This window comes from Rana temporaria, chromosome 1 (assembly GCF_905171775.1).
Source record: "Rana temporaria chromosome 1, aRanTem1.1, whole genome shotgun sequence".
NCBI classification, from domain to species: domain Eukaryota; kingdom Metazoa; phylum Chordata; class Amphibia; order Anura; family Ranidae; genus Rana; species Rana temporaria.
Window position 1 is genome coordinate 521,658,572 of NC_053489.1, and position 12,053 is coordinate 521,670,624.

A 12,053-nucleotide genomic window follows, 5' to 3' on the forward strand; every position below is an offset into this window, starting at 1 on the left:
TATACCCCCTTCCTGACCAGAGAACTTTTTGCGATTCGGCACTGCATCGCTTTAACTGACAATTGCGCGGTCGTGCAACGTGGCTCCCAAACAAAATTGACGTCCTTTTTTTTCCACAAATAGAGCTTTCTTTTGGTGGTATTTGATCACCTCTGCGTTTTTATTTTTTGCGCTATAAACAAAAATAGAGCAAAAATGTAGCTCAATTTTTTTTAAAAAAAATTTCAGTCTAGGCCGATATGTATTCTACATATTATTGGTAACAAAAAAAAAATCGCAATTAGCGACTGGTTTGCGCAAAAGTTATAGGGCCTACAAAATAGGGGACAGAATTATTATTATTATTATTATTTTTTTTTTTTTACTAGTAATGGCGGCGATCTGCGATTTTTATTGGGACTGCGACATTATGGCGGACACATCGGACACTTTTGACACATTTTTGGCACTATTCTCATTTTATACTGCGATCAGTGCTATAAATATGCACTAATTACTGTATAAATGTGACTGGCATTGAATGGGTTAACACTAGGGGGTGAGGGAGGGGTTAAATGTGTACCCTGCCTAGTGTTACTAACTGTGGGGGAAGGGGACTGATTGGGGGAGGTGACCGATCTGTGTCCCTATGTACAAGGGACACAGATCGGTCTCCTCTCTCCCTGACAGGACGTGGATCTGTGTTTACACACACAGATCCACGTCCTTGTCTCTGTAACCGCCGATCGCGGGAGCCTGGCGGACATCGCGGCCGCCAGGCACGCACATCGGCATCTGTGATGCGGCGGGCACGCGCGCGCCCCCCAGTGGCAAGGAGGAGCAGAGGCCGTAAAAAGACAGCGTGTCAGAGAATTACAACCGCCCTGCGGCCGTATAAAGTCGTACGGCCGTCGGGAAGTGGTTAAGGCCTCATGCACACTGGACGTTAAAATAACGTTCTAAAAACGCCAGTAGCTTTGCAGTGAGTTTTTCAACTTTTTTTTTCAGCTTTTTTCAGTGTTTTTTTTATAGCAGTTTTTAGCGTTTTTTCCGCGTTGGCGCTTTTTTAGCGTTTTCTTTTGTTGAAGACATTTTTTTTTCTTTTTTCAATAGATAAAAAAACGTTAAAAGCTGGTGAGTGACATTTTTGAGCGTTTATCAGCGTTAGAGCGTTTTTACAGCTGAAAAACATCTCTCAGAACCCACTATTTTTTTATTTATTTTTTTACTGCTCAAAAACACCACTGCCCAAAACTGCTGATAACCGCCTATGTGTGCATGGACACATAGGATAATATGATGGAGAGTTTAATGACTGTAGAAAAAACCGTCTACTGCCAAAAACAGCTGCTGTAAAAACGTCCAAAAAACTTCCAGTGTGCATGAGGCCTCAGGCTTGCACAGTTGTACATGCTCCTCACTTGTACCAAAACTTATTTCACTGCACACTGTGAGTAGGATGTGATTATATTCGCCTCTGATTGTCCTATGAGGCTGCAGGACCCCTGACCCTCTGGACGGTGCTAATTGCCAACAAGCAATGCTTTACTGCATATACAGACTGATTTTACTGTTGTGGGTTTAGTAACATGTATTTTGAAGAGCAACTACTGTATACCTTTTAGGCTAGGTTCACACTGCTGCGAATTTGCCGCAATTTTGCCACGATTTAAGAGACATCTGTGCAGTGTTCAATGTAAATCGCGGCCCGAAATCGCAAAAAGTAGTACATGAACTACTTTTTGAAATTGGTGCAGCGCCGCAGATGCGGCGTCGCACCAATTAGGACAGTGCCATTGCCGACAATTGCCGGCAAATGCCGCCGATTTGAGATGCGATTTGACATGTGTGAACCTGGGCTTAATGTGACTTGATTTTTGTCTGAGCTGGATATAGATCCTTTGGCACAGTTTATACATATCTATCATATATATATATATATATAATATATTAGGGTTGTCCCGATACCACTTTTTTAGGACTGAGTACATGTACCGATACTTTTTTTCATGTACTCGCCGATACCGAATACCGATACTTTTTTTTAAATGCAGCCTTGTGTCCCCAAATGCAGCCATGTCCCTTAATTCAGCCATGTCCCTAAATTCAGCCATGTCCCTAATGCAGCCTTGTGTCCCCTAAGACAAAGCCAAATACTCCTGATGCCTGAATAGAATACTTTTTTTTTTCAAGTGCGGGTGGAGAGGGGGTGGAGTGCGGGTGGAGAGGGGGCAGAGAGCGGAGCAGAGCAGTCCTGCGCTGGGGGAACACAACAGCTGTCATTTGCATTTGAATAGCTGGGTGTTCCCCCGCCGCGCCGTCATGTATAGCCCCTCCCCCTTGCCCAGAAACTTTGATAGACAGGTCACCCGTCGTATCAAAGTGCCCAGGCAAGGGGGAGGGGCTATACATGACGGCGCGGCGGGGGAACACCCAGCTATTCAAATGCAAATGACAACTGTTGTGTTCCCCCAGCGCATAGTAACTAGATGCCGGCAGCGGCGGGGGGAGGGGGATTGACTTGGCTTTGTCTAAGGCGGCAGCAGCTCTCCTCTCCCCCATACGAGGACTGCTCTGCTCTGCTCTCCGCCCCCTCTCCACCCGCACTCCACCCCCTCTCCAGCCGCACTCTCGAAAAAAAAAAAAAAAGTATTCTATTCAGGCATCGGGAGTATTTGCGCGAGTACAAGTACTAGCGCAAATACTCGGTATCGATACCGATACTAGTATCGGTATCGGGACAACCCTAATATATATATATATATATATATATATGTGTGTGTGTGTGTGTATATAAGATTATGTATTTAGAGGTTTGCCTGGAGATCAGCTCTAACTGCCCATTAGCAAATATTGAAAACGCTAAACAAGAATATAATTACAGTATAGCAAAATCATAGTTTACAGTCAATTACAGAATACTGCATTTACAGTTTATTAAATGGTGTACTTTGCCAAAGTGTTGCCACATCTTATAATAGGTGACATATATAGGATGAAATGTCATTACTTGTGCCCTTGTGTATACTGAATGTCCTTGGTGTGGTTGTGTGTGTGTGTGTGTGTGTGTGTGTGTGTGTGTGTGTGTGTGTGTGTAGTCCTCCTTTTCGTTAATCTTTGTGTGGTGTAGCTTGTATTTGCAGTTGGTGTTGGAAATATGGCTGAAATCCTTATATATAGCTTGTGTTTACAGCAAACCGTTAAAGCAATAAAAAAAAACAAAAAAAAAACCCTTGCTGTATGTTGTAGGTCACCTCTCAATCCCTTTAGGGTGTTTTTAAGCATTTCACTTTGCCATCTCTACGTTTTATTTTGTGTGAGCAATGTGTTTGCCTATTTCTTTAGCTATCACTGCCTTTCTATGGCCAGCTTTACATTAGGTCATGCAATCATCACCTTAATCCTTATATATAAAGTGTTGTTTTGTACGGTAGCTTATTTTGCTGTTTGACAAATGTCCATACAACTACTTAGTGACTCTGGATCTCACTTCTCATTGGAGAAAATGATCCTTTAATCATGCTTTTAATTTGCTTTCCATTTTGCTGTACATGATCTCAGTTTGTTTATCCCTAAGGCATTAACTGCTATAATAAATGGCTGCAAGTTGTCATAGAAGCAAGGCAAACTTGGAAAGTTGTACACAGCACTATTCAACCAGGTAATATGCTTGCTTTTTGCAATCTAGCAGAGTCTGCATTTTTTAATAGAAACTCTAGTTTTGTTGGTAAAAAAAAAATCCTGCTCAAGTCAGCTATATACATTGAAAGGAGTTCAGTAAATTTCATTTGATGGTCTTACTAGCCTTTGTTCTGTAGATATTGCAAAGGGCTGTGCCAGTTCACTTGAGAGCAGAGTGGAAGATTCTGATAAATTATACCAACGTGAGTAGAACTAGTTTTGTAACAGAGTCCTTATACTACACCAGCATCCCTCTAGATATGTTGCAACCTTTTCCTACCAAAAATTACAGCTAGGTTCACACTATATAACGGTAAAATCCGTAAATTGTACACATTTCCATACCTGCAGGTACCCACAGCCAAAACGCTTTTCAGGTGAGCAGAACCGCAAAGTGACACAGCACCCTATGTTTCCCACAGGAACTGCAGCCCATGCAAAATGCGACACACAGTACTTGCAACTGTGTTAACCTAACCTAAATGCATACTGTTGTAAACATACAGTGCCTTAAAATGTTCCACATAGTCATAGTAAAATGACGTTGGCAGGGACCTTTCGTCCTTCAGACTGGACGTCATGACGTCCTTGTATTACCATTGTATTTGAACTACCACTGCCATAACATTCCAGTCAGCATTCTCAGCTGGGGTAAGTGGGGTTCCTCCATTCCATTGGCCTCGTTCAGATGGGGAAACCAATTTTTTTAACCCATCTATGGGTTTATTATACAGTTTGCAAAGTGAACTGTACCTCATAGAGCTGAACGATTACTTGTTAAAAATTGCAATCTCGATTCAACCCCACCTCACGATCTTAATCCAGCAACTTCAATGATTCATGTAAGAAGTGCCAAGCAGTTCTCTGCTCAGAGCTGTCAAACTTTGCCAGCTGCTTTTTTTTTTATCACAACATTCCTCGGCGCTTAGAAATCCAAAGAAACTTATTTTGTTCCTAAAGGGATGAACTTCGGTCTGCAAATGAGGTCAATTTAACCACTTAAAGACAGCCTTTTTCTGACACTGGTTTGCTTACAAGTTAAAATCAGTATTTTTGCTAGAATTTATGTCACACTGTATCGGTATTCCAAAATCTATAGCGGTATTAAAAAAAACTAAACAGTGTTCGCCCAATTTTTTTTGTATAATGTGAAAGATGACGCAGAGAATTGAGAGAATCGTGATCTTTATGCTAAGCAAAAAATTGTGATTCTCATATCCAGAATCATGCAGCGCTACTACCTCCATAGATTTCTGGGAGCATTGCGAAGAACCTAAAATAATGCATTTGGGTGTCAAAAATACGAATGCAATCTACTCACTAACAGGAGAACCTCTAGGGCAGGGATATGCAATTAGCGGACCTCCAGCTGTTGCAGAACTACAAGTCCAATGAGGCATAGCAAGACTCTGACAGCCACAAGCATGACACCCAGAGGCAGAGGCATGATGGGACTTGTAGTTTTGCAACAGCTGGAGGTCCGCTAATTGCATATCCCTGCTCTAGGGGAATCTAGGATGGAAAAGGACCTGGGGGTCCTAGTGGATGATGGGCTCAGCAGTGGCATGCAATGCAGAGCTGCTGCAAGCAAACAATGTTGGCATGCATTAAAAATTGGATTTTATTAACTCCAGAGTTAAAATTATAATTTTGCTACTCTACACGATACTGGTCCGGCCGCACCTGGAGTATACCATCCCAGTTCTGGGCACCAGTCCTCAGGAAGGATGTGCTGGAACTGGAGAGAGCCCATAGAAGGGTAACAAAGCTCATTAAGGGAATGGAGGACCTTAGTTACGAGGAAAGGTTACGAGCACTGAACTTATGCTCTCTGGAGAAGACTCTTGAGAGGGGATATGATTTCAATGTACAAATACTATACTGGTGACCCCAAAATAGGGATAAAACTTTTCCGTGAAAGGGAATTTATAAAGAGGTGGCCATTTTCTAGAAATTAGAAGAGAAGTAGTTTAACCTTAAACTGTGTAGAATGTTCTTTAGTGTAAGAGTGATAAGGATGTGGAATTCTCTTCCACAGGCAGTGGTTTAGACAGGGGGCATCGATAATTAAAAAAAAAATATTAGGCACCTGAGTGACTATATCGTACAGGGATATACAATGTAATGCTAACATAAAAGCACATACATAGGTTGGACTTGCGTCTTTTTTCAACCTCACCTACTATGTACTGTAACTATGTAATCTGGAAAGAGAATAAAAAAGTAAGAAATGATTACTAGTATCCCCCTGATCTTTTACAATTTACAAGTGTATATTGTAATTTTAGAAGCTATAAATTCCCTTTTGATTAGTTAGAATTAAGTTCTAAGCCCATAATACAATGCATTAGTATATTTAAAATAATATAAGGTGGAGGCTCTTGATTTATTCAAGAACAGACAAGTGACTTTGAGAGATGTAAAATCCACAGCCTATTATTTAAGCTTTGCAATGAAGCATATACCCAAAGCTATTCTGGAGGTTTATCAATGCATATAGTTTTAGGGATTGGGGTAAATTATTAGAAATCTTAGTTTTCATTGGTTAAAACTTTTTTTAAGGGCTACAATTTTTACTCTGTTTTGCTATGTATGCTTCTCTTGTCCTGGGCTTTGCCATGTTTTTTTTTTTTTCCACCTGGCAGCTCTGTGTGAAATACGATTGGATTGAACACATTTTACACAGCTGTTCTGGAATTATGTCAGCCAGGTATAAGATTTCTGGTTTAGAACTGTATTTACAAGTTCAAGAAATAAAGAACTTGGTAAAATTAAATCATCCACATGAATTCTCTGGAGAGGCTTGTTCAGGAAGTGTTTCAATAAAATAGACTATTGCTAAAAGGTACTCTCTGACCTACATCTATTAATGACTAGCCAGTGTTTGGGGACTGAAATTCATGGCTTGATATAAACACATCCAGTTATTTTCTAATATAGAATACAGCGACTTGACAAGTTTCTCTCTCACTAGTTTTCTGATTTATAAAGGTTGTATATGGCACATGGAGTGTACATGGCCATATTATTTAGTAAATGTCAATCGCAGTTGGCTATATCAATCAGTATTTCAGATCATCAAAGTGTGGCACTTGGGATTAGATGAAAACTTTTAGGCTGTTTTTTTCTTCTCCAAAAACTTCCAGTTAATGAGAAGAACAATAACTTTTAGCTACTCAAGCCCTTCTTGCACAATACTTGATGTGCGTGGCTGCGTGTAGAGTCTGCAGACAACTTGCAGGAATAAATATATACGTGGATATAACCGATATATACTTATAGCCACTTAGTCAAAAACTCATGCATGGATATTTGATGCTTCTTTAACCGCTTTAATGCTGGGCACTTTCACCCCCTCTTCCTGTCCAGGCCAACTTTCAGCTTTCAACGCTGTCACACTCTGACAATTGGGCGGTCATGCAATGCTGTACCCAAATAAAATGTTATAATTTTCTTCCCACAAATAGAGCTTTCTTCTGGTGTTTGTTATTTAATCACTCTGAAATTTTTTGGGAAAAAGGTTTTCTTTGTCGGTAAATTTTGTAAATAAGTAATTTTTCCTCCTGCACTGATATGCGCTGACGAGGCACTAATATGTCGCATTGATGGGTGACACTGATAGGCAGCACTGACTGGCATCACTGATGGTCACTGATTAGTGTCACTGCTGGGGCTGCACTGATAATTAAGGCACTGATGACCAGTGCCTTAATTACCTATACTTTCTCCTCAGAGGAGATGCCGCTGATCGGCTCTCCTCATCTCACTCTGTCAGCGAGAGGCGAAGAGAGCTGATAACCGTCACTTCTGTGTTTTTTATGTAATAGGCTGTGATTGGACTTAGCCGATCACATGGGTAAATAGCAGTGTCATCATTGGCGAGCAAGAGCAGTGAGATTGGGGTAACATCATATGACGTTGCCCCAGAACGAGAGGTAGTTAAACATTGCAGTACAGTTATTCCATTTTGCTCTGTTACACAATTTCTTTTAAATGGTATAAGCTTTGTTTCAAGCTCTCTGTGCATGTATAAAACTCTCCAAGCATTAAAAAAAACATTTTTAAGTTTGTTAAGCTTATACATTTTAGGAAGGGTGTCTGGATATGTAGCTCTCCTCCAAATGGGAACAGCAGGTGCAGGCTAAGCTTAGGCAATTGGATGAAGAGGAAATTCTGGACAGCCGCATTCAAAATCAATACCTTTATTAAAAAAGAGGTAATCAAAAAATACAAGCCACAGCGGAATACAGGAACTGATGCGTTTCACACTTTTAAAAGTCATTTTTGTAAATATCTAATTTCTATCTTTTCATGTGACAATACTGAAGAAATTACCTTGGATTACGAGCATAATCCGTTCCAGGAGAATGCTCATACTCCGAAGTACTCGCATATTAATGCGAGTTTCCCCATGGTCAATGGAAAAAAAAAAAAATTGTTCTGCATTGACTTCAATGGCATGCAATACCTCATGCGCCCAGAAGCGGGGGGGGGGGGGGACCGGAGAGCCTTGGAAACGGCCGGAAAGGTGAGATGAGAGGGCTGCAGTTAGCACAGAAAATAGTTTATTGTGTGCACAAGGAATTTTAACCTTTTGTAATTAACCTATACATGCCCCTTTTTTTTTACCTTCATTTTACAATTTAACCCATTTCAATAAATCACCCTGTATAAGCCCTGTTTAACAGTTTAAAAAGAAACCTTGTTTTTCTTTTGTAAATAAAGTTGACATGCTTTGTACCAAAAATGAAATGTTAGGGTTCCAGTGAATATAGCAAGCAGCAGAATAAAATATTCCCCACAGTATAGTACTTGTGTTCAAAATATTGTTGATCAAACTTGAAAGGTTTTTATTTTTTCAAATTTTTACTTGCTTGGTCCAAACAAACTATTTAAAGTTCACTGAAGTTCTACTAACTGTATCCTGTCTAAATTGTCCTCATTATGCTTTTTTCACACCTGCCGGCTGGGTCAGGCCTTTTGGCTGGGACTGGAGGAATTATACTGGTCAGAAGGCCAGCCATTGTATTGCTCTATTAAAAGTTATTTGCGAACCTTGGCACCCTAGATGTTTTGGAACTACATTTTCCATGATGCTCAACTACACTGCAGAGTGCATGAGCATCATGAGAAAATGTAGTTCCAAAACATCTGGGGTAGCAAGGTATGCGAGCACTGCTCTATAAGCACTTACCCCTATCCCTTTTGCACAGCACTGCACAGTCTAACTCGCCTCCCACTAGTAGGGTGTATATCCTTGGACCTGCCTTGAGTGGGAGGGCACATGGGCATTATGTTCAGGTTCTCCCCCTCCCGTGGGGTCTCCCTTCAGGAGAAGCCCCATTTAGTACCTGGGTGAACCTTGCCTCTGGAATGGGGTTGACGTAGTTGACAAGTATCCCAGTACCCATCAGGAGTTTTGCATCTTGGGGGGGATCAGGGCCAGGGTAATTTCTCTGGAGGACCAAGTGTAGACCCTGTGTCTGCCCATTTTTTTTGCCTCTGGTGTTAAGCCGACCATACATAGCTCGAAAATTCAGCTGGTTCAGCAGGGAGTGGCGGAGATTCGATCCATGTATGGGCAGGCTGGTTGTTTTTTTTTTTTTTTTTTTACACACGGCTATAGCCGATAACGGTAATCATTGTGTCCCCCCTCCCCCGCCAGCAGAACGTAATTGCACAGTGGGAGGCATTGGGCTCCCTTAGTTTTGAGTGTGTGCATGTGAGTTTAGGGACTTTAGATTGTAAGCTCCTTGAGGGCAGGGACAGGCGATAGCAATGTACAAATATGTTGGTGCTATATAAATACCTGAAATAAATAACTACATTTTAAACCCTAACTTCTAGTTTGGACAAACTCCAAGTCCACTATTTTCTCTGTGTGGATGAATGCCAGACACGTATCATTTTCTATATATGACGTTTTTGTGTCGGGAACCTACTTTCTGTGCCTGTATGTGACTAATGTTTAGGATGTTCTGTGTATGATCCCAACATCCACACCATATTCAATTTAATATGGAGAATTGCTGTCCCATTTTTCACCATTGCATTTAATTTGATATTTAACTGTCCATGTTTGCCATTTTGTCATTACTGATGTTTGGTGATATAGTACATGGTAGGTATTTTACTCAGTATAAAGGTAGAAACTGCCAAATGTGAGTTGGAAGACAAGTTTGGGAGGAATTTATTTATAACTGTGAGTCATTATTGCATGCCAAACCAAGGTAGAAATATGCCAAGTATGAAGATTAGTGTTGGCCATTGTAGTAAAGAAGACCGGTTTCACCTCCTACGTAGGCAAACTTGTTAACTGGGTCAGGTGTCCCTGCCCTGGGGTGCAGGCACTTGCAAAGCGTTGGTAGCCTTTTATGACTGCTTCAGCACTTGACTGCTTCTGTTCCCAAAAAAATATACAAGCTGAAGCCTAAAAGAAAAATTGTCCTAACTGAAGCAAACGTGTTTTTTTTTTTTTTGTTTTTTTTTTTAAGCTTTGCTTAGTGTAGATATGTAATTAGTATAATTATTGAAATGTGTTCTAGCAATGTTAATTTTTTTATTATTTTTTTTTACACCAATATTTAAGCACCTGTAAATTGGCTCCCTTGAAGGTTTTGTATTTTTTAAATGTTCTACTTTCGCTTCTGTATCATTTGGAAGTTTTCACTATGATTAATGAAGCCCTGGCACAAACTGACTTTTTCCCTCTGTTGCAGAAAATGGATTGTTTTCACTAGCTGACCTCATTCTAAAAAATTTTTGGCTGCCCTTATTATTTAAAAATTTTAAGTTGCTCAAGTCCTTCTGAATAACTCTTTGCTTTGATTCCAGTATGTTTGTTTTACTTGGTCTTCATGTATGCAATAAAAAGGAATTTCAGTTGCCATCTTTTTAAGTACAGTATTAGTGGATGCATAAACCCAACAACCAGAAAATCTATCATATGCTGTATTTTATGTAGACGCTTACACACTATGAATATGTGTGCATTGTTTTCACTCCCACAACCACCAGTGTAAAAGTTTTGTAGTTCTCATTGATAAGTGAAGCTAAATATGCTTTGTACATTGATTTATCATTAATGGAAGCCTTAGCCACATTATTATTATTAGTGTGGTACTGCAGGGTTATTCGGGGTATATGTAAATTAAGGTACCTTTTTTACTAATCATTTTATTTATTTTTTACTTACCGTATATACTCGAGTATAAGCCAAGGCACCTAATTTTACCACAAACAAATGGGAAAATGTATTTACTCGAGTATAAGCCTAGGATGAGAATGCAGCAGCTACTGTAAGCGGAAAAGAGTGTCAATAATGCCCATTTGCATGCCTCACTGTGCCCATTGCAACCTCGCTGTGCCCAACCTCACTGTGCCCATTGCATCCTCACTGTGCCCTTCCTAACTGTACCTGAAATTGACAGGCTGCGGGTGTCCATTCATTGTTTAAAACTTGCAGTCTCCTCCTAGTCCTTTCCGTGATAGGCGTTTCTCAGCAGACACAGTTCTGCCTATCACGGATCATCCTCGGACTCTGTTTCCCAGCAGACACTATGTTCAGTGTTCCGCCAATCACGGGCGTTCACTTGTCCAAGGATGAAAAGGCGTCCGTAAATGGCGGAACACTGAACACAGTGTCTGCTGGGAAACCCAAGGATGAGAGAACGTTCGTGATAAGCGTTTTCTCAGACACAGTTCCGTCTATCACGGAAGGGACCAAGAGGAGACCGAGTTTTAAACGATGGAAGCCCGCAGCCTTTCAATAATTTCGGGTACACTGACTCGAGTATAAGCTGAGGGGGGTATTTTCAGCCCTAAAAAAAAGGCTGAAAAACTCTGCTTATACTCGAGTATATACAGTAAGTCAGTAGCTAAAGACTTGTAATCGCTTATTAGCATGAAGGGCTTTTTTGAAAATAGAGGTGCACAAAATGGAAATTTATGTACCAAAAATTCAGGATGCACTTGGCCGAAAATGTTTTTATACATAATTGTATTGTATTCGACTTTTTAATATGGTGAATATGAATGTGTTGCCCATTATCGGCAGCTTTAGTGAAAGAAAAGCTTGAGGAAAAATGCATCCCTTTTAAATGCTACATATGTCTTTACACTGGTCCGTTGTGGTGTTAAAAATCTTGTTTGCTGCATTTTTGGCAGTAAAAAAAAAAATGCACCAAAAACGCACCTCCCGTTTTAAAAAAGCATTGAAAATGCAGCTAGAAAGCATAAATTTGTGACTGAACACATTTTGACTGTAATTTCTCTAATAGATTAATTCCAACGATCGCCTGCTACCGCTAGTGGCCAAAACGCAGTATAGTTTTCTGATATACCTCAGTGAAAATGTGTGACATTTGTTTTATAAATAGACCCATTATTGTTAA

General features: G+C 40.3%; 1 protein-coding gene across 3 annotated transcripts in view; it reads left to right on the forward strand.

The window, feature by feature from the left end:
• ARHGAP10 (Rho GTPase activating protein 10) overlaps window positions 1–12,053 on the forward strand; it is a 333,889-nt gene that overhangs the window by 270,454 nt on the left and 51,382 nt on the right. The gene's annotated exons all lie outside the window — the stretch shown is intronic.